The sequence below is a fragment of the Otolemur garnettii genome, unplaced genomic scaffold (assembly GCF_000181295.1).
Source record: "Otolemur garnettii isolate 467f Iridium unplaced genomic scaffold, OtoGar3 scaffold00029, whole genome shotgun sequence".
NCBI classification, from domain to species: Eukaryota; Metazoa; Chordata; class Mammalia; order Primates; family Galagidae; genus Otolemur; species Otolemur garnettii.
The window spans coordinates 18813746-18832252 of record NW_003852424.1 but is presented as its reverse complement, the minus strand read 5'-3'; the positions used below and the strand labels follow the sequence as shown (position 1 = coordinate 18832252).

General features: G+C 39.2%; 4 non-coding genes across 4 annotated transcripts; all 4 read right to left on the bottom strand.

The window, feature by feature from the left end:
• Positions 1 to 10333: 10333 nt before the first annotated feature.
• TRNAK-CUU lies at positions 10334 to 10406 on the bottom strand. Its single transcript has one exon. It is a non-coding gene; the product is annotated as a tRNA-Lys (tRNA).
• A 1222-nt stretch (positions 10407 to 11628) lies between these two features.
• On the bottom strand, positions 11629 to 11700 carry TRNAP-AGG. Its single transcript has one exon. It is a non-coding gene; the product is annotated as a tRNA-Pro (tRNA).
• A 1849-nt stretch (positions 11701 to 13549) lies between these two features.
• Positions 13550 to 13623, bottom strand: TRNAI-AAU. The gene has a single exon. It is a non-coding gene; the product is annotated as a tRNA-Ile (tRNA).
• A 530-nt stretch (positions 13624 to 14153) lies between these two features.
• On the bottom strand, positions 14154 to 14225 carry TRNAA-CGC. The gene has a single exon. It is a non-coding gene; the product is annotated as a tRNA-Ala (tRNA).
• Positions 14226 to 18507: the final 4282 nt, after the last annotated feature.

Sequence of the window (18507 nt, the reverse complement as noted above, 5' to 3'; positions counted from 1 at the left end):
TGAAGTAAGTTATAGCATATTCTTACAATGGAATACTATACAGTTCTACAGAATGAGTGAGGAAGAGGGAAGAGGCTTTATGTACTGATATGGAAAAAATTTCATTGATTATATGCACTGCAGAATAGTGTGTATGTTATCTTTTTTATAAAAAGAGAGGAAATTAAAAAAAAAAAAAAGGAGGAAATAGCGGGGCGTGGTGGCTCATGCCTGTAATCCCAGCACCGTGGGAGGCTGAGGAGGAAGAATTGCCTGGCCTCAGGAGTTCAAGACTTGCCTGAGTGAGAGAGAGAACCCCACTCCTGCAAAAATGAAAAACCCAGCCGGGTACTGCTGCTGGCACCTGTAATCCCAGTGGCTTCCAGAGGCTGAGCCAGCAGGATGCCCACAGCCTAATCAGAGGTTATAGTGAGCTACAATGCCATTGCACTCTGCTCAGGGCATAGGGTGGGACTCTGTCTCACCAAAAAAAAAAGGAAGTGAGGGAGGAAATAACATATTCATATTTACTTGTGTATATATAAAGAAATTCTCGAAAGATTTATACAAAATTTATAACAGTTGTTTCAGCCTACTGAACCCACTACTAGAGTCACCCCACAGGTCGTAGGAGGGGAATTCTTTCAAGGAAGTAGCCCTAAACCATCCCAAGATGGGGCTGGTTGAGATAACATAGATGGTGATCAGTCCAAAGAGTTTATGGGGGGATGGGGGACCCACCTATAGAGGCTACAGCAGTTGTCATGCAGCAAGAGAAAGGAGTGTTCTACCTCAATGTGTCTGCAGGGAGGGGGTTAGGATTTTGAGTTTTGTATGAGGGTTTAAAGAATTTGACATGGGGCCTGGGCTAGTTTCTTTCAGTATTTTGGGCAATAACCTAGATGCCTATATCAATGCCTGGGAATGTTCAAGGCCCGGGTTTGGGTTCAAACCTTCAGGGGGAAAAAGCTATAGCTGGGTGGGTCCCAGAGCAGTCATGGTATGCTGTGATTTTCAGTTCAGACACAGAAAGCAAGCCAAGAGAACTGGAGGACCCTGCACCATTGATTAGATGTTTTTTGGTTTTTGTTTTTTTGAGGGCAGATTTCTCTTTTATTTTTGTTATTATGGGTTTTTTTTTTTGTTTGTTTTGTTTTACTTTCTGAGATTTGGGAAAAAGAATGAAATAAACAAATTTTTAAAATTATGCCACATGTAGTTTTTATGAACATGATTGCATAGGTCAAGTGTGTCATGCACTAAAATGCAATATTCAGTAGTTATCTGCATATTCTGTTTAATCTGTAATTATTTAGAGTTTTGTTTATTCACCTATGCCTAAACTAAAAATTGTTTTGAGAGAGCTGGTTATTTTACTTTGTTTTAAAACCACTATACCTTGGGGAAGAAAAGTTAAAAGAATTTTTAAAAGAGCATATTCTAGATGTTGTTAAATAATTTTTTTAAACATGAACATTTAAAAAGCATTGCAAAGCCTTACAATCCAGGATTCCTTCTTTATATCAGGAAACACAGAAGCCACAAAGTTTGGAGAAATCCCAGGGTGCTGCTTATGGGAAATGACATTTAAATAAAAAAATTAGGGCAGAGTTTCCCAGAATTTCTCAGTTCTTGGCATGCGTAATGCCTTGTTTTTTTTCTCTAGTTCTTAGCTCAAAAGAAATACCTAGGAATTCTGTTTATTAAAGGTAATATTATGATATAAAGACTATTAAATTTATGAGAAGCTATTGTTTTGTATTGAGCTTCTACACTAGCCTCCAATAGACCAGACCAAACTTAAATGGAGTTACTCAGGCGAAATGCCACATAATCAAACTGAAGCTTTAGAAACAGATTCCAAAACAGAACTGAACTATATTTCCTGAAAACAGGAGATTCCAGTCTGAATCAGCATAATAAAGACATTTTCCTCTGCTATACCCCTTACAAAAAAATAACCTGAAGGAAACTAATGTTAACCAATCATGATTTTTTAATTATTATTATTTCTTTTTTCCTACCTTACAAAACCACTGTTCTGCTATTGCCTAGTGGGAGCCCTCATTGTGTTTTATAGGGTAGATACAATGTCTTTTGAGATGGCTTTCTTCTTTAAACACTTTAGACAACTGAATTATCCTAACAATCTTGTAGCTATTTGAAAAAATAAGACACGTGTACTGAAAAAAATTAGGTTTGTTGTTCTTAAGTATCTACAGGTAATAAGTAATAAGATGTGTGTTGGACATTGCATAATTTTGCAACCTTGGAATCACATTCACACAGTCCCCCCCACACTATTCCATATTAATTTCCAGACAGTACTTTTTATCATAGCAGTCTCCAAACTACCTAGTTTCACAAAGGTGTGTATGCTAATCAGGAGAAATGTAGCACTTTCTAACGTTGATACTGTAAACTATCTGGAGATAGTCCCTGTGGTGTGAGACAGATGTTGATATGTTTCTCTCGAAGTGGCACCTCGTGACATCTTCATGGCACCTCTTTGAGTTCACTACAACACCCAGGGACACTTTGGTGCACATGGAAATCATGACATTAATGCACTTGTAGAATGTTGAAGAATTATGTAGAGCAGTGCTGTCCAATAGACCCTCTTGCTATGATGGAAATGTTCAATATCTCTGCTGTCAGATATGGGAGCCACTGTCCACATATGGAGGTCAAGCATCGAAACGTGGCTGATGTAATTGAGGAGCTGAATTTTTAGTCTTAATTTTGGTTAATTTGTAATTAAATAGCCACATGTGGTAGCTACGTATTGGACATTGTAGCTGTTAAACTCAGTGGACAATCAACAATGTAGACTTCTCAATGACAGTGTCTAAGTCTATAAGACAGTGGAGCTAAAGTAAAGCTCACTGCTCTACAGTCTACCCAGCTTTACAAAGGGTTGATAAGGACCAGACAGTTACAGTGGCTTACAGCGGCTTACAGCATGAAGAAGCTAGAATTCTGACTGGCCTGGTTATGACAGCAATCACAATATTATAAACACACATGAAATCAAAACTGGGTATTGTATTCCTGGAATGTTGAGGGTTTTTCACCTTAAAATGATTTTATAAAAGTCCTCAGAATCTAGGAGTTTGGTTCATAAACATTCAATAACTCAGCAGCCAGTTTAGCCTCTCTGTTCTCTAAAATGTATATTGCTTTTCTTAGGTTAATTATAACTTGCTTGGTACCCGTAGCACAGTAGTTATGGTGCCAGCCACATGCATGGGGAGTAGCAGTTAGAACAAGCTAACCAACAATGACAGCTCTAACAAAAAATAGCCAAGTGTTGTGGCAGGTGCCTGTAGTCCCAGCTATGTGGGAGGCTGAGACAATCTCTTAAGCCCAAGAATTTGAGGTTTCTTTGAATTATGATGACACAACACTCTACCAAGGGTGACAAAGTGAGACTCTGTCTCAAAAAAAAAAAAAGATTAATTATAACTTAATTGCTTTTTGTCATTTCCTTATTTTAGGTGATTCTGATGTCATCAACACATTCCAAAACAACCAATGATAATTAAAAAGTACGAGATGAAGGCCAGGTGCAGTGGTTCACACTTGTGATCTTAGGACTTTGGGATGCCAAGATGGGCGGATTGCTTGAGCTCAGGAGTTCAAGACCAGCCTGAGCAAACGTGAGACCCTCCCCTATCTATAGTCCCAGCTACTTGGGAGTCCCAGAGAATCACTTGAGCCCAGGAGTTTCAGGTTGGTGTGAACTATGAAGTTACTGCACTCCACCGAGGGCAACATAGTGAGACTATGTCTTAGAAAAAAAAAAGTACAAGATCAATCTTTTTTTTTTAGATCAGTCTTTATTAATAAACCACCATTATTTATTTTTAAATAGTCTTGTGAACCTTTGTGGCATTAAAGTCTCTTTATCCAGTTCTTCCAGTCGTTCCTGTTTGATTATTGTTAGCTTCTTATTCTAATGATTCACATTTGACAAGAACCATATTTTCCAAAATGTATTTTACTAATTACTATTTTCATGAGCATCAATAGCAATGTTCCTTGAGATTTTAACTGATGTTTGGTTAAGGAAAAATAAAAAGAACATTGCCTCCTTTCTCTTTACTAGACCAACTCTAAGCAATGAAACATAAATTTCAGAACCTCAGAAGACAAATTAGTCAAGAGTTTTTCCTTTATTTTCTTTCTATGACATCATTGTTACTTAATATTTGCCATACTGCATCTTACTGTGTTTTCAGCTTTGAGCTGGTGAGAGAATTCTGCGTTTTTCAGATAATGATGTCTTCTTTTTGTTAACATATTCTCCGTCCCCTGCCAAACCTCACCAGTATTAAATAATTATTACTATTTATTAACACAGAGTACTTACTAGGTCTAGAAGCTTAATTAGATTCAAGTTAGTACTGGAGGTGGGGCAAGAAGACTTCATAGATGATGCTTATATTTCCTATTACAGCATATTGGATGAACCAAATATTTTCAACTTTCATTTTAAGTCACTTTTCAGACATGTTATTTAAAATCATCTTTCCACACATGACCAAATATTTATAAAAGCATATAGCAATGGGAAATGCTTTATCCTTAATGAGACTTCTGTGTGACAGGCTTCAGTAAAAGTTCATCTTCAAGATGCAGTATTAAAGCAATGGGGTAATTTTACTTTGCTACGTCACAGTTTAGGCCACTTTTGCAGAAGGTTACACCCCCAAATCCAGTTACATGTACGGGAGATATCTTGAACTATAATTACTGAAGATGGCTAAGGTCATGAACTCCATTTTTCTCTTTATTTCACATGCAGAAAATAATAATGTTCTGTGCATAGGCTATTGTCCACTTCGGCTGCTGGTGCAGAGTAACCACTCTTGAGCAGAATACTTCCTGTTTCTTTACCTATAGCTTGGCCTCTGACAGGTTAAACCCCTGAATTCAGCCTTCTGGTTACTCAACTACCAAGTCTTTCTGAAGTACACGTGCTGCACTAACTGCTATGGATCATCTTGCCTGAACAGACTAAACTACAATAAAATTGTGCAAAGTTGTGGTTGTGTCTGCCTGTGCCCTTCTTCCAGAAACTCACCTAGGTTTAGAACTATCTTTATGCTTATATATTCTTATAGGTAGCCCCTCAAATCACTGGTTTTTGTTACTTAGTAGAGTATCAGTTGAGTTCGTTATAATCAGAGATCCTCAAACTCTGCTTTCAGATGATCTGTTTCAAGGAAAAGCCACCAAAGGATTTTTTCTAAGTTAATTCACTAGCATTTACTAAATGTGCTATATCTATAAATTATTATGTTAAATATCATAAAGTCAACGCAGCTAAATCATCAACAAATATTCCAGTGCCTTATAATATGCCAGGCCAGTTTCTTCTGAATTTCAAAATGTCACAGTATTTTTTGGTTGTTATTTTTATTTGTGTTGTTCACCTGCTATGGACTGAATTGTATATATGTTGAAGCCTTAACGCCTAGTCTGGCTGGCTGTATTTGAAGTAATTAAGGTTAATTGAGGTCAAAAGGAGCTCTGATTCAATGGGATCCTTAAGAGACGATAGAGGGCTCTCTCTATCATGTGAGGACACAGTAAGAAAACAAATGTCTAAGTCAGGAAAAGAGCCCTACCAGAAATCAAATCAGCTGGCAACTTGATCTTGGACTTCCTAGCCTTTCAAACTGTGAGAAAATAAATTCTTACTGTTTAAGCCACCTAGTCTATGGTATTTTATTATACCATCTCCAGCAGATGAAGATAACCCCCACCCCCAGCCCTTTATTCCATTCCTAGCTCCTTTAATCAAGAACTCCTTGTAAGTTTAAAGAAATTGTTTTATCAAAGACGTCAGGTTAGTTGATGCTCTGAGCCAAGCTCAGCGACAGCCTTGGCCTTGGAGATGTTGCCACAATTCCCAGGTTCAGAAATTCAATTTTTAAGTACAGTATTGCAACTCATTTTTAACAATATAGCCAAGAAGCCTTAGGAATAAAAAAAATTAAAAAATAAAAATAAATGGTCTATTCCAAGCAACTCATAAGAGATGTTTATAAACCAGAAATCCAATAAGTTCATTGATAATAGAATGTGTGGCTTATTAAAATCAGCAATAGTTGTTCTATCTGGTGTTGCTGGACCAAAGAGTCCATCCACCTGTCTCCTAAGCAAATTAACAGAGAAGTGAATGAGAGACCAACAGTTCTATTTTTATTTACAGAAAAGTCAGCAATTCCAGGACAGTGAGAAAATCTCAAAGTGCTGTTTTGCTGTCCTGTTTTTCTTTGTTACTTTTATATTTTTCACAGTAAAAGTAAGTGTTAATAACGTTATTAGTCATCATAGTATATATTAAACAGATTCCTCCTCGCAAGATACAAGGTTATACAATATTTCCTTATGTTAAAGTAGTTATATCTTTACAGGATTTTTGCTTTATATTAAATTTATACTTAGTCACTACTAAGTGCATTACCAAATTTACTTTGTACATGGGGTTCTTGACTGGTACCATAGAGTCCAGTCTCCTAACTTATCTATCACAGTAGGCCTGGGAAGTGAATCAACAATCTTCAGATGTGGTAACATAGGCTTATTTGGCTTCACCAGGGCCTGTCTAGCAATGCCTAGTATGTAATGGTTGTTTAGGATAACTGTGGCCATCATTACTGGGAAACCCTAGATAGTCCTTAATACTCAGGAAACTAAAACATTCAGCTGAGCTTTCTGGGTGAACAAAGGGAGTTCAGGTTTTGTGGTAGAACACAGGCCTTCTTAATAGCCACAACATATGATCTTTAAATAGTGATGATTATCTTTCGTACAACACTGTAGTAAATAAAATACTCACATGAATTAAATGTAGCTTCTTTGTTTCTTAGATTTTACCAGAAAAACCCTGACAATTTTTAAACCATTCAATTGCCAACTCTATTTTTTTAATAAGTTACTCCAAGCACCTTCATTTCCTAATACTAGACAGTTAAAATATAGCTGAGGATGTTCACCCAGTAGGCAGATGGTAGCTTTCTTGAAGGCAAGGACTATGTCATACTTGTATTTTCATCTTAAATACCCAGTACAGATAAGGTGCTTAATAAAAATGTGTTCATCGATTGATTTGAAAAATACTTCCTGTTTTCTAAAGGAAAGTTAGAGGACAGTCAAGTCTCAATGTACTCTTTAGGAAAGATCTGTGGTCAAATTCATCTATTTATGTGGACTCACAATTCTCAGTTTCATTGTATATATATTAACAATATCTTCAATTTCTAGGGAGTTCATCTAGTTTAAACCTTTTTAAAATGTATGATGTACTGTGCCCAATTATATGTACTATTGATCTAAGTAGGTAAAATATGGAATAGTTTTAAAAGTAGGCATTACAAATCACATGGTGCAAGTTAATATGTTAATGATAATATGCAGGTTCCTGGGTAAAGAGGCAAGGTGATGGGAGAGAATAGAGAGTGGTAATGTGTCACTGTGTGTCCTGTGTGCTCAGAGGCATGCATTCTTTCAATGCAATATTGATCTTCTGGGACTCCTGTCAGTGAGGTGCAGACAGCTGTGTCATGTTTCCATACTGACACACTATCATTATCAAACCCCTTTTGTCTTTTTATACACTGAGCAACCTTTAGTGTGGTTTTGGTTTTCCCAAATTTGAGGACAATTAAAAAAATGCACTTGGCCACTTAACACTTTTATACTAGGGTATAAATTTACAAAGTGGCATTCTGACCTTAAAGTTATCCTGGACTATCCTTTACACTTCTATTCAAATCTACCAGGAAATCCCATTGAGTCAGCCTTCCAGATAGACCCAGAAATCATATCACTTCTCACCTCCTTGCCTGTTCCCACTCAGATCTGACTCTATATCTTTTGTCACCAGCAGCCTCCTAACTGGTCTCTTTATTACTATCATTGTCCTCTTGGTCTTTCCTCAACACAACATCTGGAGGTATCCTTTTAAAAGGTAAGTTAGATTCTATTACTCTTCTGCTCAGAACCTTCATGGACTTCCTATCTCAGTTAAATCTGAGGTCCTTACAAACCCTATGTGGCTCCAAATTCCCCCCCACTTCACCCCTTCCCAACCCAAACTTACTGCTCTAGCTACACTAATTCAGCCATTCCTACGAATGTACATAAGAACATGTACCTATGAATGTACAAGCATGTACCAGCCTTAGGCTCTGCCTGAGCCCCTCTCTACTTAGAAACTCTTCTTGAGGCTGGGCACAATGGCTCATTCCTGAAATCTTAGCTAGCACTTTGGGAGGCCAAGGTGAGAGAATTGCACTTCATCTCTACAAAAAAATAGAAAAATTAGCCATGTGCAGTGGCACACACCTGTAGTCCCTGCTTAAGCCCAGGAATTTGAGCTACAGTGAGCTATGTCAACAATACTATGTGACCCTGTTTCAAAAAGCCAAACAAACAACAACAACAACAAAACTCTTCTTGAAAATATATTTGTGGCTTGTTTTGTGATTCATTTTTGTTCAAATATTACCTCCATGAGGCCCAACTTCATTGCCCTATTTATTTGATACTGCAATCTGCATTCCACCCATTCCTAGCATTTAGTCACATTCTAACATGTCCTATGTAGTGTACTTTTATATTTATTACTTAGTGTCTGCCTCCCTCCCTCCATAGAATGTGAGAGGCAGAGATCTTAGTATTGTTCCCTGATAAATCCCAAACACTCAAAATAATGCCTGACACCGAGTCATCCTTAATAAATGTGTGGAGTGAATAAATGGATAAATGTTTTATTTAGTTATGAAATATATATGAATCAGAAGCTCATCCCTCTGGAATTTCTTTGAACTCGCCAGAGGAAGAGAGAATAGCAAGAAAACATATAACATTAAGTTGCTCGGCCCAAGTTTCTCATCTCCAATACTCAGGAGGTATATTCTCATTTGGCTAATAACTTCCACTTAGAAACACAGTGTTGATTTGCTGCAGAATTCTAGACTGGATAGGCAACCAACTAACTATATCTGCCATAAAATAGGAAAGAACATTAAAAACAATGGTTTCTGAACCTTTGAAAATTCAGATTTAGTAAGTTTGAGATAGAGCCCCAGAATCTAAAATTTTAGAATCTCCTCAGGTGATTCACATGTACAGCCAGATTTGAATACCTGAGCCGGAGCATTTTCTTTGTATTGTTCAGGGCCTAAAGAGAAGGTATGTGAGGTGAGAGAGAGGTATGTGGTTAATTGGACTCCTAAAATCAACGAAGATGTGTATGGTATGCTTTCTCTTCTTACAATCATGGATATTTTGGCAAAAAACATAACAATAGGCTTATGAAAGATTCAAAGAAATGATAAAGGAAGACATGCATGGTGGAGTTTTCACAGAGGTACAAAACAATCATTAATCTCTTGATCAATTTGAGAAAGGGATTTATTTTCAAGTTCCTTCAATAATAGCAAAACTCACTGTTATCTGGGATAATATTGCCAAAGTCCAAAACTGATTTGACCTACTTCACAGCCAGCATGAATTTGCATGAGTGGAAAGGAACATGGTAGGAACAAAGTGAACAAACATCAGTGGGTGGAAAGGGCAGGTTATTTCCAGAGGGCAAAACGTTTAGAGGAGATGAGGGTAGAAATGCAGTTTGAACTCTGAAAAACAGACTTAAAATCTCTGGGTTTTATTTTGTAAGGAAATTGCAACCTGTTGTAGGTTGGTTGGTTTTTTGCCATATGAAGGGGAGAAAGATAGGAGGTGTATTGTGCAGTTTCAATTGATAAAGAACTAAAAGGGTGTATGTGGCCTCATCTCCCCTTATTCCATAATGACATATGTTTGGGCCAGAAAGTGGAGTCACGGTTCTCAAAGCTCAGCATGGACAGCCCGCCTCCAAGTCTCTGCCCATCAAGTTGTTTCCTTTGCTTGGATTGTATTCTCCACCTGTAGAGTTTACTTTTTCAAACATCTCTGCATCTTTCTGTATCTTAAACATTTTTTGGTGACATTTGTGTTTCAGAATCACCTGAGGAACTTGTTAAATACACAAAACCTACCATACAATTAGAGAACCTAAGGTTTTAACAGGAAATCACTAGTTTTACAAAATCTCTATTAGGCCAGAAAAGTACATGCCCGCCAGGGAGCGCTGAAGAGCAGACTGGAATAGCTCAATTAAGTGTGGAAACCGTAGCTGCTTACGGTGATTCTATGATTCCGTATTTCAAGAGTAATCTACCCCCAAAATGGCTCTTTTTCACAGCAGTAAGAACCCTTGTTTTGGAGATTACCGGGCAATAAGAATGAGTAAAGAACAAGTTGATAGAAAAACACTTTAAGACAAATTGAAAATATACGCCCAACGTGGGGCTCGAACCCACGACCCTGAGATTAAGAGTCTCATGCTCTACCGACTGAGCTAGCCGGGCGTTCGGGTTGTTGTTTCCCTAATTTACTATGAGAAGACATAAATTTTTGTATGGCTAGCTAATATAGGATACTACATTTTATATAATTGTTCATTTTGGTTTTGTAGATAAGATGACATGAAATTTAGTGAATGTAAATATTACCCGTAATGAACATAAATCATTAACACTCATTCCACTCACTTTCTCTACATCTGCCCTCTTTCCCCCATTATAATCAACTTGCATTGATAAACTTAAAAATATTGCTAGGATCTAAGAGTCGGGGTCTGACACTTCTAAAGCTCCAGATCTGGAGGTTAACGTGGCTCCAATCATAGTCCCAAAGAGCCCAGATCCGCGTGAGCCCAGACACTATCCTATCCTGTGGCCCTCTGAGGCGTCTCTCCCTGTTCCCAGCTGGAGTCTACTCTTGACCCTCCTGCCAAGCTACGTGGATGTGGCCTTGAAGAACATGTCTGCGGTGTTCACCTTCCTTTTCAGACCCCATATGTTCATTTATTGTCCTTCTCATAATCAATACACACACAAAAAATGAGAGTTGCAATTATATTTTGATATAAAGTATCTGACAATCACTAGAATAGAGGATCCAGTGATTTTTGTTATGTTTTGTTTACTGCTGACCGCAAAAGTGGATCGAACACAGTAGACAGTATGTATCTGCTTTATTAGTGTTCCAATGGTACACTCCAGGAGAGGAGATAACGTGCTTCTTTTCAGCAAGGCAGCGGAACCCTGATTTGCACAATGGGATAGTAACTCGATTTTGTACCAGTGAGAAAAACCACGGAGGAAAGTTGAAGTAACTCAATACAGGTTCCTAACTTCTTGACTCTATAGTTCGGTACATGGTTTTTTTTTTTCATCTAAATCCATCCTTTGATGTGATGAATGAATGAAAGATGACATTGTATAAAGATGTGATCATTGTCCTACACATTTCGTAAGCCCACAACTGGGGAGTCAGAACTTCTAGACGATAAACATTTGCACTTACAAGAGTAACTTTTACAATAGTAACTGTAGAGCAGATGGAAAATTGAAGAAAAACCATCAGGAAATACAGTTAAGTACTGAGACTGGTGCCCTCTAGTATTCCTGGGATCAGGGAATATGAAGGCCCCATATATCCCTTTGGGGTCTGAGTAGTTTTTAGGTCCTGCAGCTGAACAAATTTTGACAGCATGAGTTAAAGCAATGAAGGAAACAGGAAAACCTAGGGCTCGTCCGGGATTTGAACCCGGGACCTCTCGCACCCTAAGCGAGAATCATACCCCTAGACCAACGAGCCACCTGAAATGAGTCTTTTAGATATAATATTTACTAAATCACTCTCGCTCTTTTAAAAAACCTATTCTGATCCTATGTTGAATCAAAACACTTTATATAACCTTAAATATATAATAAAATCATCATATGAGTTCATATTTATGTTTTTCTTTTTTTAAACTGTAGGATAATTACAAGTAATCCACCAACCTCTTTCCTGCCCCAAATAAATAGGAGCTGGGGAGTATGTAGGAGGCAGAAAAATTGGATTATTCTTCCTATCAGGTCAACGTGGCTCTCAGAATTTTCTCGCTTTTCCCTGAATCCAATCCTAAGGACTGTATAAAGGCTCATTCTCAAAGGGCGCTTGACTCTCCTTTGTAAGAGAAACATCCGTGGCCTTTGTTAAAAACGCAGAAATCCAGGATTTTTCTCCGCTGTATTGAGTCAACAGCCTGAAGATGAGACCCAAGAAGTTGTATTTTTGACAAGCTGCTATTAGGCCTAGAAAGGTGGAAAAATATCAGTTAACTCCTGGCAAATTTCTGGGCCGCAAGCCCTCAACAAAATGGAGTAAGTCTGGTCCACTCCCAGGATAGATGGGAAAGGACTCACTGGCTTCTTGCTTGACTAACTCCCTGAGAAACGGACTGGGAGGTACCAACTGTCCCTGGACTGACCTTTTAAGAAATACCAGGTAGGAAAGTACTGAAATATAAATGTACAACTAACTGCAAAATTCTGCTTTTGTACAATGCTTGCTAACCTACCTGGATGCACCTGGGCAGCCTGCGTGCCAACTAGGCTGCAGACCAAGCCCTAAAAAGCCAATCTCTTAAGCCAGCGATTCTCAACCTGTGGGTCGCGACTCTTTTTTTCCATTTGTAAAAACGTAGCAATTAGGATGGTTTGAACCACTGCTAAGCGCTCCAGGCTGCTCTCAGAAACCCCATGTTGGTACACTGAGGCAGTCGCCGGCTGGCTCTTCAATAAAAGGACTACTCTTTAAATTTGACTTGTCTGGCGGTATGGTCTTTGAAAGACTCCCGGGCATAACACTCCCAAATTCAAGGTGTACGCTTGGAGGTTCCCAAAGTCCATACTGGAGCTTGTGACGTGATCACATTTCCCACGAAAAATTGTAGAACAGGTGAAAATTCACCTAACAGAATCTACAACTGTGAGGTCGTGAAAAAATATAAAGGAAACTGGCTGTACAAGGAACAAGGCAGAATAATCAAGCTGCTGAAAGTCCATTTTGGTGGAAGATGTGGCTGAGTCAAGAGGCATAACAATAATAGGCTGAGTAGAAGGATTCCCGGGATGGGCCAACCTGGACCAATGGGTTCTTGACAGAGGGTAGGGTAGATTCGGAAAAAGAACTTTATCTAAAAAAAAAAAAAAAAAAAGAACTTTATCCTTTCTTGCTTGAGAAATTTAAGTAAAAAGAAAATGTTTCTCTCAGGTTGGGATCCCTGCCTTGGTGTATAATGTTCTCTTCAGTTAGTGATCCTCACCTAGACAATCAGACATAATAATCACACCTGCTACACATTTCAGTAACTGAAATGTTTTCAGACTATTTCGAGAGCGGTGTTTGACCACTAAATAAATAGGTGACACTGTTTTTCCTTGTAACGACTTTAAATCTAACTCCCAAGATGTATTTTCTGCTTCTCCAGGGCAAACTTTTTCAGCGCTCTGATTTAGGATTAAATCTTTGCATTTCTCTAGGACAGTTTGAAATTTTGGTAAAGTGTTACTTGGGGAGGTTTAGCTGTCTGTCTTGGAACGATTTGTTTCTTCTTCTAGAAAAGTTACCAAATTTGGTCAGAATGATAAGGAAAAAAAAAAAAAAAAAAAGCACTGGTTGGCCCGTACGGGGATCGAACCCGCGACCTTGGCGTTATTAGCACCACGCTCTAACCAACTGAGCTAACCGGCCACCTCCTTTTTACTCCCTTACCTAACGCTCATAAGAAGGTGTTTTCTGTCTTGAAGTTAATTTTTCTTTGGGAAAATGTCATATCTGAGCAAACAAAATCGCCCAGACCGAGTTGGGCTTCCTTCTTTTCCCTATAGTTCTTCTATTTTTTTCGTTCTATGACGCATGAGACTAACAATCGACCGTCCTCCCCTTTCCGTGTTCTCAATACAAGATTATTTCTTTCCTAACAGAGCCGGCCATATACCACAATAGACATTAAAAAGCTTCATACAATTTTCCAGATTGCTCTTCTTCCGTCATCTCTCCTCTGGGCGTACTTTTCTGTGTTTGCAATTACCTCAGTTTCAGATAAGATACCTCAAAATACCTCAAAGCAATCCTGCTTTCCTAGCTATGTAGTGACTGTAGTGACAGTCCTATTCACAGTGAGTTGTGGAACGCCAAAGGAAATTGATAAAGTGGAGGAAACAAAGTGTCGTGATTTGAAGTTTTTAAAATTAATTGTATTCGGAAAAGTAAAAACGAGTTGGAGATGCCGGGGATCGAACCCGGGGCCTCATACATGCGAAGCATGCGCTCTACCACTGAGCTACATCCCCAACCTTAAAGCAGTTTTCTCCGTAGCTCTCCCCAGTTGTTTGAAACCGAACCCCACCTCCCGCCTCCGAGAAATTCTGAGGTTTGTAAAATACTAAAGTTAAATTTTCATTTATCCAACAAAATCCTGAAACGGCTATCGTAACAGTATTCGTCGTCTTTCAAAGTGTATAAAATTTTCCAGCCATCGGACGCTTGTCAAATACTTCATCTAGGGATACAACTACCTAGAAAATTGACAAGGAAAAAGGAAAGTGAGGCTCCTCTTTCAAAACGTCAATTCTTTTATGCTTTTTTCTCAAAGAAACCAAGCACTGAAAACTATGGCAGCTGAAACCAAGCACTGCTCAGTCAAACACCTTCCCCCCGTCTTTGTTTTCACAGCCAGGTACCCAAAGTGTGTCGCTGAAAAAGATGATTAAATTAACCTCTTTCGTGCCCCAGCGCCGGATCAGGTTATATCTGAAACGTTTTATTTGGGCTCAAATGTAGACTACTTGAGATAATTATCTAAAAATGAGCGTTCTGTTAATTTTTAACTTGACTGAATTTCACATAGTATATCGCTATATATGTTATGTATAGATTCTAAATCTCTATATACATAGCGTTTATCTCATATATATTACATATATGTATATAGGTGAAATTCTATGCTCATATATAGAATTTGCGGAGATGTTAGAAGTAATGTAATATGGTTAGACCACAGTCTTAAAGCAGACGCTTGTGGCTGGGTTTCTATGCTAATAAGTTATTAACAAGCATTTTCTGAATGACAAGCTCCCTATTGGAATCGCTGCTGAAATGTTTAAAATTACGTTCTAGTTTATATACATAAATAGACCAGAATTGATGTGATTTGGGTGTTTCGTGCAAATCCGGATAGCCCAAGGGGTAGAGCCTTGGCCTTTTAATCTGAGAACCGAGGTTTCAAGTTCCTGTTTAAACATCACAGTATTTGTTTCCATTCCTTCATTTTTGTACCAGTAAATACAGTTGTACCCACCCTTTATCTGGAGAGGCTAGATCCAGATCCAAAATCCAAAATCCCAGTGGATGCCTGAAACCTCTGACAGTGCTAACCCCTGTGTATGTTATGTTTTTTTCTGATAACCAAGATGGCTACTAAGTGAGTACAAATGACTACCATCTGTAGCATAGATATGCTAGATGGATTATTTATATCCTGGTTGACAGAGATTTTATCATGCTGCTCAGGACTCTACATGATTTAAAACTTAATTGTTTATTTCAGTAATTTTCCATTTAATATTTTCAGACTGCAGTTGATGGGGATAACAGACTGTAGAAAGCAAAACTACTGTAGCAGGATAGAGGAAGGTAAACTCAATCACAGGCTGATTTTCCTAAATAAATGAGGGAATCCTGAGTAGGGCATAGATCTCATAACCAAAGGGGGTTTGAGGGAACATGATATCCATTCCTCAACAAGAGCCCCGGGAGACTGATCAACTTTTGGAACCCAAGTCTGGCAATCAGGAAGAGCTGAACTCTTACTTTTCCTTAAGCACAAGCTCTAGGTTACCCAAAACATATGCCCCAATAGAGTACACAGAAAAAACACTACTCTTGTTAGAACATTAATTGAAAGGAATCAATATTCTCAATAAGGAATCATTTGGGGGGAATGAATTTTTCTCTCTGAGAAGCATTTTGTCTACCCACATTTTCAGCAGTCGTAAAGGCAGCCAGAGGCACCTGGCCAACTGGAAGCCTACGGAGCTTGGATGGGGCACACTCTTCTTGTGGGGCATGGATGAAGAATCCTGCTAAGGCAATAACTGGTACTTACTTGCCACTCCTTTCTAGGGCTATCTGTCCCTGTTTCTGATCTGTCTAATCTTTGTCAGAAAACTCTGACCAACAAGGGTATCTTTTTGGCTGTAAGACCTGGCCTGTGTCTCTTCTGTAAAGTCATTGAAAGGATGGCCCTGGGAGGGCTCTGCCTGTACCTGGAAATCTATCTTGTGATGACTTGGGGACATAAGGACTCTTTGGGGCCAGTGATATCTCTTTTATGCCTATACCCCAGTTTCTTCTCTAGGATCTTCCCACTGTTTGTCTCAGTAAAAGGCAGCTCTACTTCATCCTAGGGCTCTCTGTTCTGCACAGATGATGATAGGAAGCTGTGCTTTTCCAGAGAAATGTCTTGCCCTTTGTTTTTCATTCTAGGGATCTAGAAAGTCATTGCCAAAAGTGATTCATTGGTTTTCAGAAACCATTTTCAGAAGAAGGCTGTCCCTTCAGTGACAGAGCTGGCAAAGGAGACACTTGCTCTCAGGTGTCTCCTCCAATGCCTTGCCTTAAGCACTACGATTCTTCCTACTGAGTTGAAATGTCTCCAACCCTGCCTTCCCTCCACTAATATCTCCTGCTTTGGGTTCCAAAACACTCACTTTCTCTGCAGCTTGTGAGAAATTCTCTTCCTGGCATTTCCATAAGACATGCTTAGGACCCAGCAGTCCTACCACTGCTCTGTGCTGATACCTCTGTCCTCCAAGTTTACATGCGGCACCTGGGAAGCTGCCAGGTTCTCATGGGAGATGTCCTGGGTGTGAGTCAGTAAGACCCTGCAAATCATCTGAGGCAAGACACGAGCTTGGCTATGCTCCCTGTTCTCCAATTTCAACTTTAGCTCACCCAATATCTGATTTTTAAGGTCTGATGATTTAGGATCTCAGGGAACTGATAATGTTGGTGGAGGAATTTTCAATGGTCAGAGCAGTTTCTACATTACTTGTATTCACATTTATCTGTGGGGAGCTTTCTGACTTGCTGGTTGTCAAGTCATTACTAGACTGTAATTGAAGAGCACAGAGCTCCTGTGCCTTAAATATCTCCCTGGACATGTTGGGGGTGGAAAGGGGTTCTGAATTCTTCATCTTTTTGCCCTGAAGCTGAAACTCATTTTCTCATCCATTAGCTCACATCCAGCCCTGACTTGCCTTGTGGGCAGCGTTGGGCTGCATCTGTCGACTAGTATGGTGTGTTTCTGACTTGCTTTGTCTAAGCTGAGGTGGGAGCAGAAAAGTCAATCTGTCATCCTCAGTTGTCTGAGTGTTCTATGTAAGATCATGGTTAGTATCAGAGGGTGATTGCTTTACAGCTCCCTATCCTCCTTCACCCACAGGTGAGGAGGCAGGGAGGGAATGATCCAGGCTGGGAACTGAATTTATTGTTCCCACCTTTTCTTTTAGGCTATGTTCCCATCTTTCCTCATATCCTTCTTAAGGAGAAGAATCTCTCATGGAAGCTTCCAGGCCATCTCAATCCAAAATTCTCTAGATCTTTGCTGCTCTGACATTTAAAGAAATATATTCATGAGAGTCCACAATGGCACTGGACTTAGATGGCTCAGGAATTTCTGAGGATCTATCAGTGACAGAGACCCATGGATCCAGTGGGGCAGGCCTCATGAGTGTTGGATAAACCTCTTTTGAAGCTAGTTCCCTATTTTCCTTGAATGCTCACTGCTGAGACAAAAATCTCTAGGAAGGATAGAACATAGACCTTGGAGGACTGGCTGAGCAATGTAAGGTTGGGAGCTAGAGGACAAAAGTCTTCCTGAGATTTCTTGGTCACAGAGGATAAATCCTACACCATTTCTTGTTCTTTCTGTAACACATCCCATTCAATGTGGTGAATTTCAGACACTGTGCTCCATTTGGGGGTTTGTTAAAACACACTCCACAGATCCTAATCTGAGATAGAGGATCAGGTGATAGGATTAGGAGTGAGGATTGAAATTTGGCCTGAGACTGGACCAGTTTCTGAGAGGGTCAGAAACTCAGACTGGGGAGGGATGTGAGGCAAGACAGAAGTTGGGGACAGTTAAGTACTAGTTCTTTGGATTCCACAGAAGAACACAAATGTTGAGAAACAGTCAGCTGGCAAGGACAATAGAGTAGAGGGTCTCTGCTGTGCAGAGATGGAAGATGCCAGAAGAGCTGGATATTATTTTCACTATAAACCATCCTCAAAGGTCTTAGAATATAGGGGTTGTTGATGCATATGCAGCTCCTCTGGTTTGCCTTTGCCAGTCCAAAAAGAAAAGGGAAACCGTTGAGTCATCCTTATCAGCAATTGATGTTAACATTTTTCCTGAAGAATTGAGTTGGTAGTCTGGCCTGAGTCACTAGAGAAAAAATCCTGTATTCTTTCCCTTTTCTTTTAACATCAAAAAATCATCCCTCTTTTTAACTTCTCTCTCCAAGAGTGCCAGAACATCAGAGTTGAACAGGAAGAGGTAACCAGATTCTA